Source organism: Alexandromys fortis, unplaced genomic scaffold (assembly GCF_014885135.2).
Source record: "Alexandromys fortis isolate MF-2015 unplaced genomic scaffold, M_Fortis_MF-2015_v1.1 scaffold_20, whole genome shotgun sequence".
Taxonomy (NCBI): domain Eukaryota; kingdom Metazoa; phylum Chordata; class Mammalia; order Rodentia; family Cricetidae; genus Alexandromys; species Alexandromys fortis.
This window is the reverse complement of record NW_026067903.1, coordinates 2,537,534-2,546,940: the sequence shown is the minus strand read 5'-3', so window position 1 is coordinate 2,546,940 and position 9,407 is coordinate 2,537,534. Positions and strand designations below refer to the sequence as shown.

Here is a 9,407-nt window from a genome sequence, read left to right as displayed (position 1 = left end):
AAGGAAGAAATTTTGCTGCAATGTACTTTTTCTTCTAAAAAAATCAATGTATGAATTTTTTTCCACCCGAAAAAGAGATTTTTTTTTTAAAAAAAGGAGCCACATTAAGATTGGGTTGTTACTATATGTGCAATTGATTTAAATTATGAAATTGCTCAGAAGAAACTTTTGTAAAAGCATTTGTGTATGCATATTTATGTGCGTCTGCTTATCTGTACATGTACTACCTGTGCGCAGGTGCCTGCATTGGCCACTAGAGGGAGTCAGATCCCCCTGAAACTAGAGCTACAAGAGTTGCAGATAGTTGTGAGACTTTCAGTGTGGCTGCTGAGAACCAGAACACCTGGGTCCTCTCTGAAAGCATCAAGCACTTTTAACCTCTTCAGCCCTGGAAGCAACTTTTAACTCATCTACTGGCTGTAGCTAACAAGTGCTGTCTGTTGTCAGGAAAGCTGACGTTGGAGATATGATGAGCTGCTTTCCTTTTCTTCTCTACGGACATCTTCTGCATCCTCAGAAGCATAAGCCTTAGCTATACATGGTGACACTATACTTTCTTCTCTGAGACCCTCCACACATTCAGAAACACCAGCCTTCGGGAGGCATGATGATCCTTGCTCTGAATGCAGTTGAGTGAAGAGCAGGTCTTTCCTGTGGACTGGAGAAGGTCAGAAAGAGAGAGGGAGCAAGGAAGAGAGAGGGAGCGAGAAAGGGAGGGAGGGAGAGAGAGAGAGAGAGAGACAGAGAGAGACAGAGAGAGAGGAGCGAGAGCTCATAAGGAAGAGATACAGGCTAGCACACTGGTGATTTACACAGTCCTTCATGACACAGTAACTTCTCCCAGAGTAAGCCAGGCAGCCCTGAAAATGCAAACCAACCACAGCTATGAGTTGAGTCGAGAGAAGCTTGGCAGTACATGGTCCTTCATCTTCAACCATCCGGGCGATAAGCATCCAGCTCCTGATCACAGACCATCTTGACACCAGTCAGGTGTGCTTCCCATTCAAGCAAACCAAGATCATTTCCCAGTGTGTTGTGGTTTGGGTTCCCAAGTCACTCACGTGTTGGGATCTGGGTCCCTTCTCGGCAGTGAGAGATTGGTGGTGGAGCCTGTAGGGGATGGAAACTTGATGAAGTCCTCAGGCCACTGAGGGATCTGTTTAGGAAGGGATTAATGCCATTCTCAGAGAGCCCTGGGATTTGTGAATGTGAGCAATTGCATGAGTAACACCCGCCATGGAGTCTCTGTCATGGTCCTCTTTGGTGGTTTCGTCTTTCCATCATTACGGCTCATCTGTCATCCAGTTGTCACCGGAGCAGAGCTGATGCTGGCCTCATGCCCCCTGGAATCTGTTGAACTGTGAGAAATCACCCCATTTCCTTTATAAAGTTGTCTAGTCTCAAGCATTTCTTCGTAGTAATGAAAAACAGATTGTTTCACAAGCCTAGGGAACGTAAGTTATTGTGTGACCTTTGCTGTAAGGATAAAGTTGTGGTTTGGTGCTGGATTGGTTTGTTGGGGCGCTGTAGTTGCTGGAAAGCAGAAAAGTTGTGGAAGTGTTTTTTCTGGGGCACAAGAAAAAACTTTCTTTTAACTGGAACTGTGTGCTGTAACTACCAAGAGCATGGTGAGTCTACCCCTTTCTGCTTCCTGTCCTCCTCCTTCTCCCTTTGTCCATTCTTTCTCTCTGTCTCTCTCTCTCCACCCATTTCCCTTTCCCCATCTCTTCTTTTTAGCATTCTCTCCTCTTTCCCCCCTATTCCTCCACCACCCCTTCCTGATCATATTCTTACTTATCCATTTATTTATGTGTTTCTTTAATTTTTTTTTACTATTTGAGAGTGTATTGCTGCATTTAATGTGCTTCTGTTAAATACCCCCCATCTCCTTCACTCCCAGTTTCCTCCTTGTACCCCTACCACTTATCCTCCCAACTTCATGGACTTTTGAAAAACAAACAAGCAAGCAAATAACCATTGAGTTTACTTAGTGCTGCCCGCATGTGTGTGAGTGCAAGACATCTATCTACCCAAGTGCCTTCATCCTTGAAGAAAACCAATTCTCCCACCCCCAAGAGCCATCCATTTTAACTCGCCCCTTAGCTAGGGGCGGGACCGCCATGTGCCATGCTGGGAGCCTGTCTGGATTGATAATCGTGGGTTTGGGGCATCAGTCCCTCCCAGCAGCTGTGAGTTCGTCATGGTGCAGGTGTGTTTTCAGGTCCCAGCCAACGCCGCTTCACTGCAGACATTGACTTCTTCTGGCTCCTATAGTCTTTTGCCCCCCTTCTGTGATGACCCCGGAGCTTAGGGGCAGCAGATGTGATACAGATACTTCCTTTAGAGCACAGCACTCCACAGTCTCACTGTGCAGCCCAGCCTAGGCTCAAACACTTTAGCCTTCTGCCTCAAGCTTGGCAAGTCACTGGGCTATGGGATTACATAAGACTGGGAGACAGCAGAGAAGGGGATTCCAGAGGTGAGCACATGAGGGGTGCATCCCTGGGAAGACTGACTGCCCCTCGTCTACCTGGGCTTCATTCAGTCGAGGGGACATGATGAGAAAAGCCCCAAATAGACAAAGTCAGGGGAGGCAGGCACCACACTAATGGCCATAAAAGGTCACTAGGACCTCCTCAATTTGTCCCTTCGGTTCCCTCTGTGCCGCCTTGGAGTCAAGTGAGATGTGGCACACTCCTTATTCCTCTGAGTCTTTCCTTTAGTGAACGATCTATCGCCTTTCTAATTCCTAGCCATGCGTCTCTCCACACAAGTCCTCATAAAGAGTCGCTAAGAACCTCGTAGCTCAGGCCCAACCTTCCTGATGAAGATCTGAAATAATTATCACAACATGTGCCGTCTTGCCTGATGTCCAGTTCTGCCCTGTTGAGGTGTGTTACTTTTCTTTATGTTGCATTTGTTTAACTCTGCGAAGCTGTGATTCTTTGCCTGTCTAGAACACCTATGGGCTAATAAAGACCTGAAGGGCCAATAGCGAGGCAGGAGAAAGGATGGGCAGGACTGGCAGGCAGAGGGAATATATAGGAGAAATCTGGGAGAAGATGTGGCCATTGAAGGAGGAGGCTCTCAGGGGCCACCTATCCAGCTACACAGCAACCCATGGAGTAAGAGTAAGATTTACAGAAGTAAGAGGAAGGGAAAAGCCCAGAGTCAAAGGTAGATGGGACAAATTAAGAAAATCTGGCAAGAAACAAGCGAAACTAAGGCTGAGCAATCCCGAACTAGGAATAAACCTCCATGGGATTCATTTGAGATCTGGATGGCTGCCCCTCAAAAGAGCCAAAAGAGTAAAAGCATCATACTACACTGCCCCCTTGTTCCTTCTTCTAGCCAGGAAGCCCTGACCTGACCACACCAGCACGTGTGAATTCACACACCACAAACGTGAGTTTGCTTTCTCATGGTTTCTAAACAAAGGGTTGATCTTTTTTTTTTCTCGCTTCCTTGGTTTTGTGGCTCGCAATAAGGTATTTTCCTTTGCCAAACGAGTAAATAAAATAAAACCAACAAAAAGATATTGTGGAAGAGAAAGAAACACACACCACACACCACAAGATACCATTAGAAGAGTTCAGAGGAAACTCTTGAAGACCTGAGAGCTGGGAGGGTTTGGGGCTTCAGGGCCCATACAGGAAATTTTCTAGAAGAGATTCTGAACATTAAAGCATGCTTAGCAAAGACCACTGTTGGCACCAGATCTCTGCTGGGCATGCCAAGAGAGGCCCTTCTTAGGAACACTTCACAAAACATATGTTTTAAATGTGTTACCACCTTGGTCCGTGAGGCAAGTGGCTAAGGTTTCCTCAGGCACAGGGTGGGGGAAAGGGACTCAAAGAAAGATTAAGCCAGCCCTTACTGATTTGAAAGCTCAACGGCACACCTTGCTGGGGAAAGCCCGAGACCCCAGAGAAGCTGTCACCCAGAGCCTTGAGCTCACTGGAGCGCCTGTGGAAGACAAGGGTGATTCAGGATGGCATGAACTTTTGGGTGCCTGCTCCCCCTCTACGCCTTGCGGTTTGGGGAGCCTCAGCATGTGTAGACCTGCAGGCACAAGGTCCACATAGGCCTTACTTTACCAATACAGGGTTGGCAATGCCCCATGCAAGCTTATATGGTGATTGTATGTGCTCAGTGAGTTACCCAGCTTCTGTGTAGTCAGGGTGTCTCCTTCTTGGTTGGAAATAGCCGCCTGCATGCGGCTGCTGTTGGCTCTTTCACCTCGGAGGTCTCTGATAAGCTTTCTGAGGGATTTCTTTTCCTTAATGAAAGGTCAGCCTTTGAAAGTCAGACCCTCCTTCCTCGACTCTCTACAGAGCCCCCCTCCCGTGTTACTTAATGCCTTTATTGTTGGCAGGTGATTGGAATCTGACTCCAGAACAGGACTGCAAACATCCCTAGTAGAATCAACCACTATATTTCAACTATCCTGACTTGAAACCAATAAACTATTTCTATGTTTGATTTTTATGTGTCTGTGTATAGTATACACATGCGAATGCAGGGCCCATCAGAGGCCAGAAGCATCAGGTCTTCTAGCGCTGGGGTTGCAAGCAGTGGTGAGCTGCCTAACATGGGTGCAGGAGAGGAAATGAGGTCCCCTGTCAAAGCAGTGCGTGCTCTTAACCTCTGGGCCAGCCCTCCTGCCATCTCTCTGGGTTTTATATCTAAGGCTTCAACTACATTTAAGACATGAACATTGGAAGATAACCTGCTGGAGAAGTAAGTAGAGCAAGAACAAAAGCAATAACAAGAAGAACAGATCAAAACAAAGTATGTCCCTTTCCCCCAGTGAAATACCATCTTTAGTCTAATTTCTTTTCTTTTATCTCATTTTTTATTTTGGTATAATTTCTGTATAATGTAGGTAGAGTGAGGAAGGCAGGACACGGGATAAAGAGAGAGTTATCTGAAAAATGCTGACTTTCCTACAAGCTAGAATGAGTTGGGGCTATCTAGTATGGTGTGGGGGTAGAGTGAGAGGAACCACTCACTAGCTAGTAGCTTGGTGATTTTGGATTCATCATAGAATGTCCTTCCATAAACACACACAGAAGAGCCTGATGCTCATATCACTGTATGTGATATCCGTAACCTGAATGGGATGTGTCTTTCATGAAACATCCTTGTATAGTGTGTGACTGCAGCTCCAATGCCCTGAGTGCCTGAAACCCAGAAACCCAGAGTGAAGGTGCTGTTACCAGACTCCTAGCCAGAAAACCCGGATCAAAGCCGTTCTTGATGGCTTCCCATATCTGAAGTAGGACAAAAGGTTGAAAACAAAATTAGGTGCTGGAGAGATGGTTCAGTGGGTAAGAGTGCTCCTCTTACAAGCATGAAGACTCTTATTTACGTCTCCGGCACCCATGTAAAAGGCTACGTTGGCATGACCCGGTCCTTGTTGGAAGTCTCAGCACTGTGGGGGAGCAGAGACAAGATTCCTGGGGCTTGCTGGCATCAGCCCTGATCCAGGTGCAATGAGAGACCCTGTCTCAGGTGACTGAGGTACAGAGAGATGGAGCAGGTCACCTGACATCCTGCTCTGACCTTTGAGCTGTCCCACCCCAGAGCCACCAAGGGCTGGCTTATCCTCCTCCACACATACCACATACCTCTGTGTGCAGTATACTTGTGCTTGTCTGTGCATTTCCTGCATGTGTTTTATTGGTAACTAGAGTTTCATTTGCAAGTGAAACTGACCTTTTTTAAATGTCTTGCAGATACGTTGCTGCTTTATAAAAGTCAGGAAGTTTCCTGCTTTAAAAATTATTATATTTTATTTTTAATCACAACTATGTGTGTGTATCGGTGTGAATATGGGCTGCGCACGCGTGTATGTGTGTGCCCACTGAGCCAGGGTTGTCAGATCTGAAGCCACAGGCAGTGAGACACTTACAGACAATTGTGAGCTGCTATATAGATGCCAGGATTTGAACTCAGGTCCTTTAGTAGAGTAGTACAGCCACTTACGTTCTGACCCATCTCTCCATCCCTGAAACTCTCTGTCCTAATGGGCTGTAATGAAAGTGTCCACACAGGCTGCTCGTCCACCGCGCTTTCCTATGGGTATAAACACCAAAACCAAGCTAGGAGCCAGGCGCTGAGATCCTCCAACTATGCTCATTATTTCTGTCACGCTCAGTGATTGACTTGGGTGTTTGCTTCTTCAATCATTTACATCCATCTAGAAATTCTGCACATTATGACTTACATGTTAATCACTACATCGAGATACAAAGCAACCCCGAAAGCATTTCATGGCCTAAGAGTGTACACTCTTGTTCTTCATGGAGCTCTAATTGCATTGGCTTTTGCTTTCACTTCTCTACGTGGCTTCGCCAGGCTAATGCCCATGTTTCTCTGCCCGTTGCTTATCCACTTGGCTTTCTCATCCCGCACAGTGGCTTACAGACGAATTTTGGTTTCAGTCTTCAAGACACCCCTGTTTTTGTTTGTTGTGATTGCTGTTTATTTGTGGTTGTTGTGTGTTTCTGGGCTCTCAGGTAAGTACTTAATTACCTTATGAAGACACTTTACTCACCTGAATTCAAACTGTTCTACGTCACAGCTTTGGAGGAGTCCTAAGGGTTTTGTTACCTGGAAAATAGGGTCCTCCTTCGGGATCCTTAGTCTCACTTAAGTCTTGATTTTATAATAAGATGATTTATGAATGGACTGAGGAGGAAGCTTGAGACCAGTTTTCTCAGAGTTTGAAAGAATAATCACAGGGCAGGTCAGCTGTTAATCCTTGTGGCTGAGGGTGATGGAGAAGAGGGAGAGAGAGCGCCGTGTCTCTTGAGTTAGGGGTGGAGGTTCATCAGCAAGCACCCACATGGCCGAAGAGAGCGGCCTTCATCCTTTATGGCATTTAGGATAGGGAAATATTTTAATCTGTGGTTTATATGCCTGCATTTGATGTTATCTTTCAAATAATAAAAGTTGGAAATTTTAATGACATGAACCAAAGAGGCAAACTGTCAGACAAAGTGTACTCGGACTCTGGCCAGCGTGTGAAAGAGACAGAAAAAAAAATGCAAAAGGAATAGTTGTCTTTTGAACTCTGTTTGGAAAGCCAAACAGACCTGGCACAGCTTGACGGAGACTCTGTAGTGACTTCATCGGGCAGGGCTTTGTGAGAAAAAAAGACAGAAACTTACCTTATTAAAGGGATGCTTATTTTTTTTTCAGCTCTTCAGCATGGCTTGACGTGAATTCCCCTTCCCGAAGGCTGACCCCTTAGCTAGGCGGTTGACCAGCTCAACTGTATTGACTCTTGTGTTTTGTGTAGTTTGGAATGTTAGAACTCCACCAGGCCACACAGACGCCACACACTTGACCAGAAGGAACCAGCTTCCCCTTAATGACTCTAAAGCTGCCGTAATAATTTGATACATGATATTCTTGTTTCGTCAGAGGGATATTGGGGCATGAGCAATTTAATTTTCTGTCTGATTTTATTTTCAGCCAATGTCGGTGTCACTTGCCTGTCCTACTGGCTCAGTGTCTTTGACTATAACTTCAAAAATCACTTCTATCTAGTTTTATTGTGCCATGAATTGAAAATAAATCCCCTACCAATCATAATATAATATGAAGTTAAACAATACCTTGGCACAGTGGTTGCCACTCACGTAACATTAAAAGCAAGAGATAAGTTCCCTCATATAACTACATGTATGATGTGTATATTATTTTATTTTTATTTATTTTTTTATTCAAAAATTTACAATTCCTCCCCTTCTCCCATTTCCCTCCCGCTCCCCTACTCCCCCTTTTCCCTTCCCTTCCCCCCTTAATAGAGGGCAGGGTACCCTGCCCTGTGGGAAGTCCAAGGCCCTCCCCGCTCCATCCAGGCCTAGGATGAGGTACATATTCTTAAGTCAACAATTAGGTACACAGGACTGGGTTGAGCTGAGCATACTTGGGACACAGGCCTAAGGATGGTCACATGGCTGTTGCTAGGGGAAAGAGGCAAATGGAGACTTCCTCTCTAACTTTCCTTTTCCCCTACTCAAGAGGAGCAAGTATGCAATCACCTCACGGCCACAGGATGGTTGGGATTTGGGGAACGAACGTTAGAGGCTATGGTGTAAGTAGTGGGGATACAAATCCTTAGGGAAAAGAGGCAAGGAGAAAGTGGAAGTGGGCTTCAAATTTCAGGCAGGTGATATGGCACCCATACAAGTAAAGATGTGGAGGAGGGCAAGCCCAGAATGTATGGAAGAGGCTGACAATACACTCCTGGCATCCATGATGAATGCTAACTCAGGCCAGCTCCTGGCTTGTGATACCATCTGCCTTTATTTCCTGGTCATTATCCCCAACCTCTATGAGGACTTACCATCAGGCAAACCCCTGGCTGGACAATATCTGCTCTTATCTCTCTCCCCTCAACTCTTTTAAGGAAGATACTGCTCATGGCTCAGAGGAATACAAATAAGACTGAGCCTCAGAGACTGTCCAATGACCCCTCATTCTCTTATGGTGGGTGTTGCAAGTTCATTTTATGGCTGGATGTCTCTCTGGTGGGGTCGTTCATTACATGAAAATCAATAAACATTCCAGGATGTTTCTGTTAAGCCCACTAATAATCACACCTCTTTGACTTCTAGCCTAGATTTTAGCTGCTTTTCTCTTCAGTACTCTTGGGTATCGTGTGGGCCCCCCACACCATCCTTAAATACTCTTCCCCTAAACTTCACATCCTTGCTCGAAGTCATCACCAGTGCCTTTGGGAATAAAGTCCACTCATCTTGGCTCGTTGAGTAACCTCCATGTCTAACGTAACGACACTCAACACATCCCTGCCTATTATTAGTCCTACATCTTGTCACGCCATCAGGAAGAAATAAACATCCTGAGTTCAGAACCCAACCTGGTGACACAGCAGTCAGATGATTTGAAAGGACAGTTGGGAGACTACCTCACTGCCTGGAGAAGGAGACACTCCACGGAAAGAGCCATCTGCAGCTTCCCCCCCTCTGTGTTCCGAGCATTTGGCGATAGAGAGCCTCTATGATGAAGCTCACCTATGGAATCTCCCCTCTATCCACTGAGACTGAAGAAATGACTACCCGTTTTCACACCTGGCAGTGCTAAGGTAGACACAGTGAGAGGCTGTTAGCCTCTCGAAACCACATTGGGTGCATCTCCCGAGAGCTTCAAAGAACAAGGTGAAGAGCTCGTATTTCCCTTCTGAGAAAAAAAAGTGTGAAAATCACTTTTTCTTGTAAAGTGGTAATACAAAACAATCTTAGGTCACAACTGCTAATTCAGCTGCTCTGTAGGAGACATGCAAGTGCAGATACTGATCCCTTAGCTCTGTGGCTGCTCCGCGTCCCTCTCCATCACACACACACACACACACACACACACACACACACACACAC

General features: G+C 45.8%; 1 long non-coding RNA gene across 1 annotated transcript; it reads left to right on the top strand.

Annotated features, from left to right (window-relative positions):
* The first annotated feature begins 757 nt into the window (after window positions 1-757).
* On the top strand, window positions 758-4,462 carry LOC126496963 (uncharacterized). The gene is made up of 3 exons (XR_007590490.1): window positions 758-2,891; window positions 3,352-3,405; window positions 4,376-4,462. It is a non-coding gene; the product is annotated as an uncharacterized lncRNA (long non-coding RNA).
* The last annotated feature ends 4,945 nt before the right edge of the window (window positions 4,463-9,407 follow it).